Source organism: Saccostrea echinata, unplaced genomic scaffold (genome assembly GCF_033153115.1).
Source record: "Saccostrea echinata isolate AGI-Se365-2 ecotype Australia unplaced genomic scaffold, CSIRO_AGI_Sech_v1 ptg000033l, whole genome shotgun sequence".
In the NCBI taxonomy this organism is placed as follows: Eukaryota; Metazoa; Mollusca; class Bivalvia; order Ostreida; family Ostreidae; genus Saccostrea; species Saccostrea echinata.
The window spans coordinates 13270516-13284529 of NW_026889782.1; the positions used below are offsets into that span (position 1 = coordinate 13270516).

Here is a 14014-nt window from a genome sequence, read left to right on the forward strand (position 1 = left end):
AAAAGTTTTCAGACGGACGGACAGACGGACGGACAACTGGTGATCAGAAAAGTTAACTTGAGCTTTCAGCTCAGGTGAGCTTAAAAAAAATGTAGCAGGCGAAGCCAGGTGTGTCTCTCTTTATCTATCCATTGCATGCCTTTACAAATTAAATTGGCCAATTTGGTAATTAACATCGGGATCGAAATGCTTTAAATGAAAACGAAAGTAAAACCAATAAAAACTTAAAAGCTTCAAAATCTGAAATAATCCAATATTTATGCCGCAGAATTGAATACACGTTAAAAAAAAATTAAGACACTTTTTAAAAGAGTTTCAACTGACGCGCCAAACACTGAGTAAAATGAATTTATACAATTTTACGCTTCATTGCGTAGAACACACGTTTTATGAATAGATCTATGCGAACCAGATAAATTACTGCAAACCAGATTATAAAACTGTTGAAATGCAAACTACAAAACCTCAATGTTAGCAGATTTTCCAAAGAAATCAGCACAAAACGCCTTACTGTGTTAACCTGTATTTACATGTTATTGGTATATGGTGTTAAAATAGTGATTTCGTTGTATAATCAATATTGATTTTACTGAAACGAAATCTACAGGTGTGACTTACTCTAAGTCAACCTCCCAGAATCGCTTGGAACACCTCCGGCCTTTCACAGAAGAAGTGTGAAAGGCCTGAGGTTTTTCGGATGAGTCAACCTCCCAGAATCGCTTGCGCACCTTAGGTTTATCAGTGTCAGAGTACCAGTCTACCTCCCAGAATTCCAGAACACGCAAGCGCATTTGAAGTTCTTCGTAAGATAACTAGTCAGCCCGCGGGCTGACTAATAAGAGAGGGACCGCTGACTCATTTTCGCGCCAAATTATCTTCATGTTTTCGCAGCGCCCCCACCGGGAGGCATAGAAAGACTTCCTGTCATAACAGCTGCTGTGTTTTCTTCGCAGCCTTTGGGGTAAATATTGCGATTATATTCTATATTTTATTATATATAGCCTGTACGTCAATTACTATTTACATAAGTTGATATCTTAGATGTATTTTTCAAGCTATAACGAGTTATAAAAAAAAAACAACGTAGAACTTTAGATCATCAGATGTTGACACGCAAGTCATGGTCACATTGATACAATAATTTGAGTTAAAATTTTGTCTTGTATAAAAGTTGTTCCCATATATCATCATGATAATTGTAGACTCAGGCCCGTAAGAACCGGTGAGCAAGGGGAAAATAATTTTGCCAGTATACAGGCACGTAGTTAAGTATCATTGTAAAAGGGGGGGGGGGGTACATCTGAAAATCTTGGACAAGCAAAACCAAAAAAAAAAAAAAAAAAAAGAGTAGAATTGTCGGAAATCCTATTTCATGGAGAAGGGGGGGGGGGCAGCTTTCAGTGGATATTTTCAACAGTAAAAGGTTGTGTAAAAGGGTATGTTTGGAAAAGGGGAAAGCCCCCCCCCCCCCGATACTACATGTTACATGTCAGAGTGTATACAAAGCTTAACATTAGAAACTACTGTACAGTTACTATAATGTGTCCCTTAAAAAAATATTTAAATTAAAGTCAGACAAACTATTTTTTTGGCTCAACCAAAATTTCTAAAATAGGTTGTGTCCCCAGAACTGAAATTCCTTCCCTCCTATGGGGCCTGAGAGATTCTCAACATAAGACCTGATGATAGTCATGGAATGTATTATTTTATCTTAAATGTTGATGGTTTTATGTAGTCTGTCATGTGATTGAATTTTTGTATATCCAAGAGTGAATAATCAGCATGTTATTTTTTTATATCATGTAAACATGTAGATACTCATTATTCAATTTTATGAAAATTGGTTCTTCATGTTATCTCCAGGTATGAAATCAGTTTCCTCAGCAACAGATACAGCTTGCCAGCAGTGGAAATGCAGAATGCTTATTTTAATGTGGGACTTTATTCCTACCACCATAAATCTATTAAGTGAGTGGCAATTTTCTTTCTATTATTTCACAATGGTTTTAAAAAATATATCAACCTGCTACATGTAACTGTTAACATCTAAATTTGCATCAGGATCGATGTCGAATGCTGCCATGATTTAAAGATAATTATGCTCTTTGTGAGGGGATGCTCCGCCTTTAGGTGCCCTTGTTTTAGGTGGAGAATGTTCTTTTAAAACTGCTTTTATAGTGTGTGTGTGTGTGTGTTTTTTTTTTAAATATACATACAATTGCCCTAACCCAGGTTTCATCTCATGAAGCTATTAAATTCTTTATTCATTGATTTGCATTTTCCTATTTTCAGATATTATGGTACCTCTACTGATTGATTCTACAAGATTCTAAAGTTTCCTGTTGTCTTTCAAAAGACCTTGACCTGCTTTATAATGGTGTTTAAAGTGAGATCTTACGATGAAAAAGGCAACGAATAGTAGTTTAGTAAGCTGCAAAGCTTAAAATTGTACCATGTTGCTGCATCAAACATGGCCAAACTCGAAACGCCACTGAAACAAACATTGGCTTGTATTGCACTACTGTTGCGAGGTTTTTCAACAATACAGCAACTGAATTAATGATATCCTTAACTTTTAATGGTAAAATCTGAGCTATTTTCAGTCAAGGACATTTGTAAAGGCTTTTTTTTATGACTTCTGAGAATTTAATGATTGAATATTTTTCCACATATTTTTCCACTCCTTGGACTGTAAATTCTGAGTAAAGAAAAGCTATGTGTGATGTACATTTCAAATTTCAATGTGATGTATACAAACTGGAATTTACTACAAGGCCTAAATGTGTGACAATAAAACATTAAGTCAACCAATACATATTTTTGTCTTTTTTGAACACCTTTTTCAAGTACACACACACACACACACACACACACACACACACACACACACACACACATATATATATATATATATATATATATATATATATATAAAACAGAAAATAAGAGTCATTTAAATTTTGTGCACCATTCATAGACTTTGTACATGTACTTCTATCACAGGGCATAAGATGGGGGTAAACAACCCAGCAGGACCGTAACCACAAGATGTCCGAGGAGTGAAAACAGAAAACACATAGATGTGTAAAGGATACGTTTATATAGAGACCACAGAAAAGTATCAATTAAGAAATCGTCGGTATAATATTCTGATGACGCTTTTAAAGTAAATTGGATATATAAACAATAGTGGTTCTTTTATTCAAGAAACATCAGGGAGAATTACTCAACAGTTCATAGTGGAAGGATTGCTAAAACGTGTAAGTGAAATTCCATATCAGATGTCAAATGATACAGAGCAAGGCCCAACCACTAGGATTTTACCACAATGTTACCCACGAGCTGGAACTAGGAAACCCACCTTACAAACAGAATTTGGAATAGTCAGTAATTTGGACCTTGACTCTCGAAAAGCATGTCAAAGCTGTGAAAAGGGATACAAATATATTTCCATCAATCTTGGGAGTAAAAAATGCATAATATCAATTCTTGCATACTGTGATTGTGTTAGACTTGCATGTATCATTTTAATTCTATTTGGAATGACTACATAATCTATAGAAGACAAATACACGATATATTTTTTTTTATTCTTAAAGTGTGTGCTGTGTTCATTATTTAAATGGTGATGATCCTCTCAGCTCATTGTTCCCTTTTACATATGCAGTATGAATTCCTAATGTTTTCTATATCTGTATATGAGAATACTAAGTTAATGTATTTTGATTGCTTCACCCAAAGATTTCATCAGGGGAGTGTATGAATTGAAATGTTTAGTTCAAGATGATTTTTGGGGCTCCTATGTCAAAGTATTAGAGCGTTTGCTCGAGAGTCACGCAGTTAAGTGTTAATCCTTACGTCGTGGTTTCCCCCCATTGCAGGACATGCAGACTAGGTGCAGGCAAGGAAAAATTCTCCGATTACAAAGGGACGTTAAAGAAACAAAGAAAAGTATTTTTGCGTTTGAAAAAATGAGTTAAAAGAAGTGTTTCATTCAGCTGTGTATTGGGGTGCAGATAAAACAGTACATGGAGGGTTATTTTTATATATTTTTTATATACTACTGTGCCTTATTGGAGGAAGCACATTTGTTTTTGAAATTGTATACACTTTTTGACATTGTATTTCATATTTATTTTGATCACATGTTGATAGTACCAATTATTGTTGAATTGCGAACATATCAACATAAAGAGGGGGTAAGATGTAAATTTTCGACTTTTCTGGTGAATCCACCAGCTTTCTGTCCTTGTGTATAGAAACGAACTTATTCATTGTAAAGGAAAACTATGAATGCTTTTGATTTTAATGCTTTTGGTGGATCCACCAAACTCCCCACTTTTAATATATACACAGGCAATGTTGACAATATATCATTTAAGTATTCTTGAGTATTCCTATTTGCATTTTGGTGGATCCACCAAGTATTTGTAAGTGAAATCGAGAATGCCTTGTTATTTGATTTTTTTTACAGTTTGGTGAGTCCACCAAACTCCTCTCTGTATTTAAGGACAATTTAGTTGAACTTTGGGTTACATGTAGATTTTTGACTTTTCTGGTGGATCCACCAGCTTTTTGTCCTTGTGTACATAAATGTATTAAGGAAGTGTCACTAGGTAATTGTAAAGGAAAATTATGAATGCCTTTTGATTTTTAGCTTTTGGTGGATCCACCAAACTGCCCACTATAGATAATTACACGGATAATGTTGACAGTATATCATTCAAGTATTCTTGTGTATTCCTGTTTGTATTTTTGGTGGATCCACCAAGTATTTGTGAGTAAAATTGAGAATGTCTTGTTAGTTGATTTTTTGCATTTTGGTGAGTCCACTGACTCTGTATTAGGGACAATTTTAGGTATACTTTCTTTTTTAGTTTTTGGTGGTTCCTCCACTCAGTTTCTCTCAATGGGTTGTTTCAGTGTCTTAACACTGGTGGATTCACCAACGTCGTTTTTAAAGTATCATTATTATCAAAAGTAATTGAGAATTTCACCAGATTGCTTTGATAAATTTGAGCTGAATTGTCTATTTGTATTTTTAGTAGAATCACCAAGTTTTCTTGAAGATATTTCAGTTGTTTTGTTGGTAAGTTCACCAATTCTTTTAATGAATTGTAGAATTATGTATGGTCAAATTCACTCTTGTTTTCTTGGTGGAACCACCAAGATCAATCTTTATTTGAAGATATTTGATAATTCAAATAGGTGGATTCACCAATCCTTTGACTGTGAATATGGAATACCGATACATTATTGATCTGTTTTAACATAAATATTGGTGACCACACCAATTCTTAACTTATTCAATAACGAAAATGAATTAAAAAAAATTGTCGATTTCTGAAATTGCATTGTCTTCATTTTTCATTTTGAATTAAAAAAAAGAGGACACGAATAGAAAATCCTCTTTCTTAATGGAAACAGTTTCATGCATATCTTTTTGAATTGATGCTTTGAATAAAATATTTAGGGATATGAAACAGAACATATACGATATTCCAAACATTGTTGAGACTATATCCTGGTTTTTTCTGTGTGCCTCAGATGAACTCGTATTTCCTGTAACTTTGCACAGCTCTTTGTGATTTCTTTTCTGTTGCCTTCCTTTATTTAAAGTTTTAAATAAATTGATTTTGGCTGTCCAAGATTGAGATCACTATTTTAAGAGGATGGAAGAAATTCAAATCAATTTGTTTGTTATGCTTTTAGGAATAACATATACAGTCTAATCTTAATGAAATCTTTTTAAAATAATGCGTTTATTTTCGCAATCGACAGTATCTAAAGTGGTTCTACTATAGCACATGTACATTAAAAGGATTTAAAGATTTTTCTCCCTTAAAATACACAACAAAGACATAAAATATCGATATTAAAAGAAGACATCGTGAAAAGAAAATGTAAACTATCTTACTAGGCCAAAAATTCTAAGTAGAGAATGCAGTCTACAGTAAATATTTCTGTATTTGATTTTGCAAAGAATGGCTTTCCGTTGAGAACAACAACTTGCAAAAAAATAACATTTATTTAACAGTTTTTAATTTTTCACCAGAAAAAAAGCCAAATCTTCAGCCAACTTCCTAACTCTAACGATCAGGCAAATCTGTGGAATTTTTACATCCTCAATTTTTATCATTGTTTTCTAGAAATATCTTATCACAAATTTTTATTAATCAAAGTTGATAGTCTTAGATTTATCAGCTTTACATATAAAAATATATTAATTATTGCAGATTCCTATTCCTATTATTTTGCTTGTTTAATTTGGCGCTTCTGGCCGCGGTGATCAATTTGCTGGGGCTACCACAGGGCTGCCCCACAATCAACAATCAATACAACAAATGTGACGACCCAAATCGGGCCCATCATGCACTGGGTAGGTCACAAGTGCATGAACGTCACCAATTTTAAACTCAATAATGACTCCAAAAAGTACCATTTACAGCAATAATGACCTAGGAATCATTGCACGTGGGGTATAATGACCGGTCAATAAAAATAATGACAGCTAAAAATGACCTGTTAATCCAAATTCCATTCAAATTTAAAAATTCATGCATACAGTAATGACTGTTCATTACAAAAAAATGCCGTTAAAAAATATGTATAATCTTTTTATGATACGGAATACGATTGTCCTTTAGATGCGTCATAAAATTGATCGTTTTCATAGAAACTTTCGTTACAATGTCAAATTCAACTAATGCAGACTTGGCTCTTTTGTACGGTAAAAGTCTGCACCAGATTGTCATTGTACTCGGAAATGGTATTTGTTAATTTATAAAAATGCATGTTACTGACAATCACAGAGTGTTTTAATAAATCGGCGCTGCAAAAACTTACAAGACTTGCAGGCGAAAAGTAAACAACTTCACTAGCGAATCCCGATCCCGATGAAACACTGATAATAACAGTTCGTAGATTTAATACACAGTTGATTATTTTAGTAATAAAAAAATTGTACAAAAATTGTCTTGACTTATATAGGTATAATAAAACAATTGATTACCCCTTATGAGATTAACATGGTGAAATAAGGACCCTCGACCTGGCCCACTCGCTGACCTGACCTGACCTCGGCCGCTACGCGGCCTCGATCAGCTCAGGTCACCTCGTGGGCCAGGTCTCGGGTCCTTATTTCACCATGTTAACCTCATAAGGGGTAATAAATTGTATATTAATTACCAATAACTGCCAAGGCTTATTAATTTAATCATCACCTATTAAGTGTTTTAAAGTACGACTAATTTTAGTTTTATATAACCTCATGCCATAAGGGCAGTTTAACCTATTTCAAACAAAAGAAAGAATACTTTATATCGCTATTACTTAACGTAATGAAACTCTTTTGCTTTGAAGGTAGGAAACGTTGATTAACAGCTGAGGACAATGTGCTATAGCTATTGACTACACTACGAGATCGATCACTGCAGATTTTTAAGGGACATATATAAGAAAGAAGCCCTGGTGAAATACCTTGCTAAAATGTTCGTTGCACCACGCTATGAAATTAAAATGCTAGCTCTCTTGTGTTAATTTTTTGTGGATATTTCCCGCTAAGTAGACTATTCTAATAACAAGTTTAGTCATTTTCTTTCTGATAAACGTTATTTTGGAAGTCTAAATATTCCGAATATTTTGACTTGCTTTCTGAAGTGCAACCATCGGCATTGTACATTCGGCATACTTATTGTTCGAATCATTCAATTGTCACTAGCGTAAACAATATATGTAAACAATATGTTATGCCCCGAAAATGAAGGGAAATTTATAACTTTCTTGACTTTATCGCAAAACAGCCGCAGTAAGTTATATAATTCGAGGTATGTGCGATACTAAGTGTTCAGAGTATTCAAAAAATGTCTATAAGGGAGTAGTTTTATCTCTGGGAAATTTAGGTATAATCTTGGACCATTGTGTATTACACATAATTATACATGTATTTGGTAATGATTGAACAGAATGATAAAATTAGTCTCAAAGCTTAAATCCCCATTAGACAGTAACATAGGTGCGCAGTAAAATAAATAAGCACAGTAAAATATTCGAGAAAACAAAATCTTGAGTATTTTGCAACTCTTTGTCCATGGGTATGTGCGGTGGAAAAAACACTGGTATACTTGATAAGGCATACTTCTGGACATATCTTGGATATCCCTTACCAGATTAGCTTAAAATTGAATGTCATAGTGTACCTTAAATAAATGGATCAATATTATTTTGACAACACAGTGCTTTAATAGCTTAACTAAATATCAGAACTCAATCCATCCAAAGGAGATGAGGAACCAATTTGATTTCGACCATCTATTTAAAAAATTACCAGTTTATTTGAAATATGCTCCCCCCCCCCCCCCCACATACACACACACACAAAGACTCACTTAACCAAATTATACTTTCCCTCAGAATGTAATCTAATAGCTGCGATTAATTGAAGCTGGATTAGGATATATATCAATTGGTAATTCCACTTTTATATCTAGTTTCAGCACAACTGCAAAATTTCCTACTTGTATCTTTTTTTTTGCAAATCTTTAATTACTGTTCTAATGAATTACTGGGGAAGTGATAAGGTCATGTTTTTGATGGAAAGGAATCTTGTGCCCACTGCAGCTGTTGACTCACTGTTAAAGCTGTCTTAAAAAAATAAAATTAAAAATGTTGACCTAGTTTTGGTAATGTACCTGAAAATAATAAATCATGGTAACACATATCTGTAATCACTATCAATTACTTAAGGTTTTTTTAATGTACTTACTGCCTTTTGTACCAATATAATTTGCTCCTTGCTTGTGCCAGCTGAACCCTGCAAATGTGCCTACCTATTCTTATGCACATGAAGAATACATTTCCACAGCTTTGCTGCGGTTTGACTGCTCACTGTGAGACAAATGCTTGCAAAATTAATAAGAAATGTTTTCATCCTATTTCAATAAACTGTGATTTTGCTTTCATTACTTGGATTTTTATGCAGAAATTGACCATGTAAACCAAATGAGCTCCCATATGTTGTGTAACATAACATACAACTTAACTCCCATCCCATTATGTAATAGGAAAATCAGTTCATACAATATCATCCATAAAACCTTACACCATATTGTTTTCTTGGTATTAAACATGTTCTATGTAAATGCCAGCATAACATGAACAAAAAAAATTTCAAAATAGGAAAAGATAACAAACAGTACTGTTCCAAACCTTTTCAAAAGACCAACAAACAGATAAAACGAAACATGTCTGCAAATAGAGCATAACACTTACACAATTTAATAAACCTCCTCTCAGTACACACAGTACTTTGATTACTTCAAAAGTGAAAGTTCACAAATTCTCGTGAATGCTATCTCCGATTTAACGACGATTACATTTTGTAAAATGCGAATCAATATACCTCCTCTGAACACGATAAATCTATGTAGAAAACAAACTAAAATCCGTCTAGTAAGCCCGGCTTCTTAGAATATTCCGTGTTTTATGAAATTATTCCCCCCACCCCACCCCACCCCACCGTTATAGCTATGATGGACTCGAAGTTTAACATTTCGCTCCTCTAAAAATAATAAGTCAAGTTAAACAATCCTCTGACCCCCAAACTGATCTTAATATATTCCTGTTACCTGTAACTCACAAATTACAATATCGCGTAAAATCAATTTACGAAAAAATCCAATCAGGCCAAATCCAAAGTCAAACTTCGCCATCGATACTCCTAATTTGCTTTGAAACTACAAACCTCAATAGATATACTAAAAATCAAACTTATTTGATTTAAAAAATTTAAAATATTGCCAAAATTTAACTCCCAATAATTTTCCATGACCTTACCGTTTAATCGATTGTTCGAGAAAGGAGGTACATGTAGAAAAGAACTTATTATTAGACTATATACAAATGGACCTAAATTATCCGGAATGATACATGTAGCTTGTAACTAAGGATGAAAAATTATATTTATTCGAATGTACATAGATAAATATAACTAGGGTTACTGAAAAAAACTGACTTATCCGAGACCAGGCTCGTATAGTGGTATGTTAAAACGCGAAATGTAATAACAACGCGAAATGTAATAAACTGGTATTATTACATTTTTCGTTATTGCATTTTGCGTCGAGATCAACGCAAAATGTAATAATACAATTTTTGGATTATTACATTTCGCGTCGAAATCAACAAAAAATGTAATAACGCAAAATGTAATAATACAATTTTTGGATTACTAAATTTTGCGTTATTACATTTAGCGTCTAGATCAACGAAAAATGTAATAACGCAAAATGTAATAATACAATTTTTGGATTATTACATTTTGCGTTATTACATTTCGCGTTGATCTCGACGCAAAATGTAATAGCATAATCTTTAGGATTATTACATTTTGCATTATTACATTTTGCGTCGACATTAAGCAAAAACGCATATACGCAAAATGTAATCACACATTTTTTAACAATTACGTTTAATATTCAATTCTTGTTTCGTTAGCTTGTTTGACAATAGTTTGCCTCGAATGAGAATATTTTCGTAGGTACAGCAAGATCTTGTGTATCGAATCAACTGAGAGTCGAATACCTAATATGCAGGTACCGTAGGATTGATTGATTGATTTTATGTTGTTTTACGTCCCATTCGAGAATTTTTCACTCATATAGAGACATCACCATAATCGGAGAAGGGCTTCAAATTTTGACCTTTACTCGGCACTCAGGGCCATTGAGCAGTGAGTGATCTTTATCGTGCCAACGCCTGCCGTGACACGGGGCCTCGGTTTTTAAGGTCTCATCCGAAGGACCCGCAACTTTCACTTCAAAGTGCTGAGCGCATGGCGTGGGAACAGTTGCTACCCATTTTTTATCGACTTAGGTCAGTCGCGGCCGAGATTCGAACTCACGACCTCCCGATCACGGAGCGAGCGCTCTACCGACTGAGCTACCGTGAACGGTTCAGGTACTGTTGGAAGGGTATATTGCTACACAAGTAAGTTCAGAATTGAAAAGTTCACAATGAATAGGCGGGAGGGGGGGGGGGGGTATGCAGTATTCAAGACATAACCGAAAGCATAACCTAAATATTGATTGATTCTTGAAATGAACATATGCCACTTAAAAGCCATCTTCAGTGCCATATCAAATATAGATTTGCATTCTTTTTTTATATCTTCAAGATAATTTATTTTAATCTTATTTTCCTAACTGTATCTTGGTCTGATATTTCTGCATTGGAAAGAATATTCCAAGAAACACCAAGTCAATAATAAACTCTGAAATAGAGAATCTTGAGAATGATACTTCCTTTCATATAGACGCCCTAGCACTTATGCATGTTTGCATGTAGTTACATATTTTCTCCAAATTCGCTATGTTAATTATTTCAGTACATTACGCTCCTATCGGGCAAACAATGTCTACTTATGTAATTGCAACGTTGAAAAGGAAATACAATTATAACATTGTTCAGGAAATTAAAGTAATTTTTTTTTTCATTTGAAGGTAACTAAATGTATAAAAAGCAATGTTTCAAAACTTGAAATATATGCTATTTTATCTCTGTGGTTGTTATAATGCACTAATACACGTATATTCTGCATTTTCTTTTCTACCTACATGCATGTTACACAAGGTGTTTAAAATACATTTATGTGACACTTAACACACTTCTGATTCGCTAGTCTTTTTATAATGCAGCACTTTACATGAAAACTAGAATGTTCCAAAGAATGCATGTGTCGCCGGCCTTGTAGCTTCATTAATATATTAAAGACGTAAATAAATCTAGGACTGGTCATCAATTTATTTGCTACTACACCTGTATCAATATAATTTATGCATTCGTCTGCAGAGAAAAAAGAGAGGTCCACGAATAGAAGAAGACAAAGATGGAAATTGACAATCAAAGACAAATTTTGGTCCCAAACTCTCAAACGAGTTATGAAATTGAAACTATTAGAAATAATTAATAATCATTTTTAATTTATGCGTTAGTAAATTTGAGGCCTATCAACCGATATAAGGCAATGTCTCTATTTGAATGAAAAAAGTCCACGAACAGAACCTAAATTATATAATTGATACGTGTTTCCAACAATGTTCAAAAAAGATTTCAGTTTGTTTCTAATGCATTGATCAGATTTCACGATCCACTGTGGATTATCAATCCCGATATATTTTCATTGTGTAGCAGTTTGTTGGTAATTTTATATCATACACTTTTAATGAAGTGTCATGAGTTCATTAACATGTCAAGGTCAATTGGTCGGTTAAGCTGAATTTTTCAGGGTGTTTTATGATAAACAGCTTACATGCTATATAGGCCTAGCATAAACATTCATGTACCTCTTTTCGAAAAAAAATGTTGTAAATCAGCACTATGAACTGTTTTGAAAAAAGTAGGTTAAAGTTCAAGTCAAATGGTCACGATGTTGAAGAGGATTTTTTTATGTAGCGGTGCTTTTTTTCTGCCCCCGTAATTGAAGATTCGGGGGTATGTAGTTTTTGCCCTGTCCGTCCGTCTGTTTGTCTGTTTATCTGTTTTTGTAACTTTAACCTTGTCCATAACTTTTGCGTTGGTGGGGCTATGGCTTTCATATTTCACAGGTGTATTCCTTGTGAGAAGACCTTCCTTTGGGTACCAACAATTTTGACCCTGACCTTGGATTTTAACTTGCATTTGGGAAATTTCAACCATCGCCATAAGCTGCCATACGGTGGCACCAGTGTTTCACAAATACATCTTGTTTTTTTTTTTTTAAACATTCAAGTAATTCTTTTCTGAGAACTGTATCTAATCACATGCATACATAGCCTGACAAATCTCTGCAAAAAATATTCATTTAAAGATTCGGTGTATAGTTCAAATGAAGCAAGAAAATACAGACATTTATGTTAAAATTGTTTCTTTTGATATGTTTATTAAAAAAATCCCACATCTTTCTGTGCATTGAAATCATTAAAAGACATAGAAGATAAAAAATTAAGACAAATTATATTTTTATGCACAATAATGTTACCCTCACACTTCTTTTCATTGATACGATGACCTAAATATGTTTGTTAACATCGATGACTTGATGCTGGAACAATAAAAATCCTCATACAAAAATACATAAATCAGAACAGAGATCAGTGAGGTTTATATCGACCGCTTATGGCAAAAATTTCAATCATTGAATTTTCAGATTTTGGCCTGTTTTCAAAAAATACATAATTTAGAGCCACCAAACTTCTCTTATTTCGAACCATCTGTGTTCTTTCTCCATCAGGCAAAGCCATGCATTAGCCCACACTTTACTTTTCCCTAATATATTAATATATTTTTTAATTCAGCAGCCAATCCACTTGATCTGCCGGCTAATCGTATTAACTTTTTAACACTTACCGGGCTGGGCACTTGCTCCATAACTTACCCTTATATATATATATATATATATATATATATATATATATATATACATGCTCGGACAAGGAATGGCTTTAATTACCTCGTCGAAAATTGGATCTACCTTGGAAATAATATACCTTGAAAGAGGGTCATCTTTCACGCAGATACTAAAAATATTGCGTAAAATAATGGGAGGCAGATCTTTTAAAGACAGGGGCTCTTTTTCTTCAATTGGCATCTCATTTAAATCATAGATAATCGTTTCGTCATCCGATTCAATTTCCTCAATTACATTTTCAACATCGTTGATGTTATATCCATCAGCAAAAAGCACTGGCACAATAGCTGGAACAACTGTTAAGCTAACATAATGCTCCCCAGCGTTCTCTGGAAAGTATCCAAGAAAAAGAATGGGATGACTTTCGTTGTATATGTTAGTTGAAGATATGATTCTGTTAAATTCTTGACCTTGTGTAGAAATCACCCCAAACTGCACATTGTATATCTGTGATATAGCTGTTAAGGTAAGATGGTCCCCATAAGTACCTTCTTCTTTCATACTAGAAAGATACTCTTCAATAGACATTTCAGATGTATCTATAAATTCTTTGAAAAGACAAATATTTTG

The 14014-nt window shown here is 33.8% G+C and overlaps 1 long non-coding RNA gene across 1 annotated transcript; it reads left to right on the forward strand.

Annotated features, from left to right (window-relative positions):
* Nucleotides 1-944: 944 nt before the first annotated feature.
* On the forward strand, nt 945-2811 carry LOC133198679 (uncharacterized). Its single transcript, XR_009722542.1, has 3 exons — nt 945-961; nt 1864-1968; nt 2293-2811. It is a non-coding gene; the product is annotated as an uncharacterized LOC133198679 (long non-coding RNA).
* The last annotated feature ends 11203 nt before the right edge of the window (nt 2812-14014 follow it).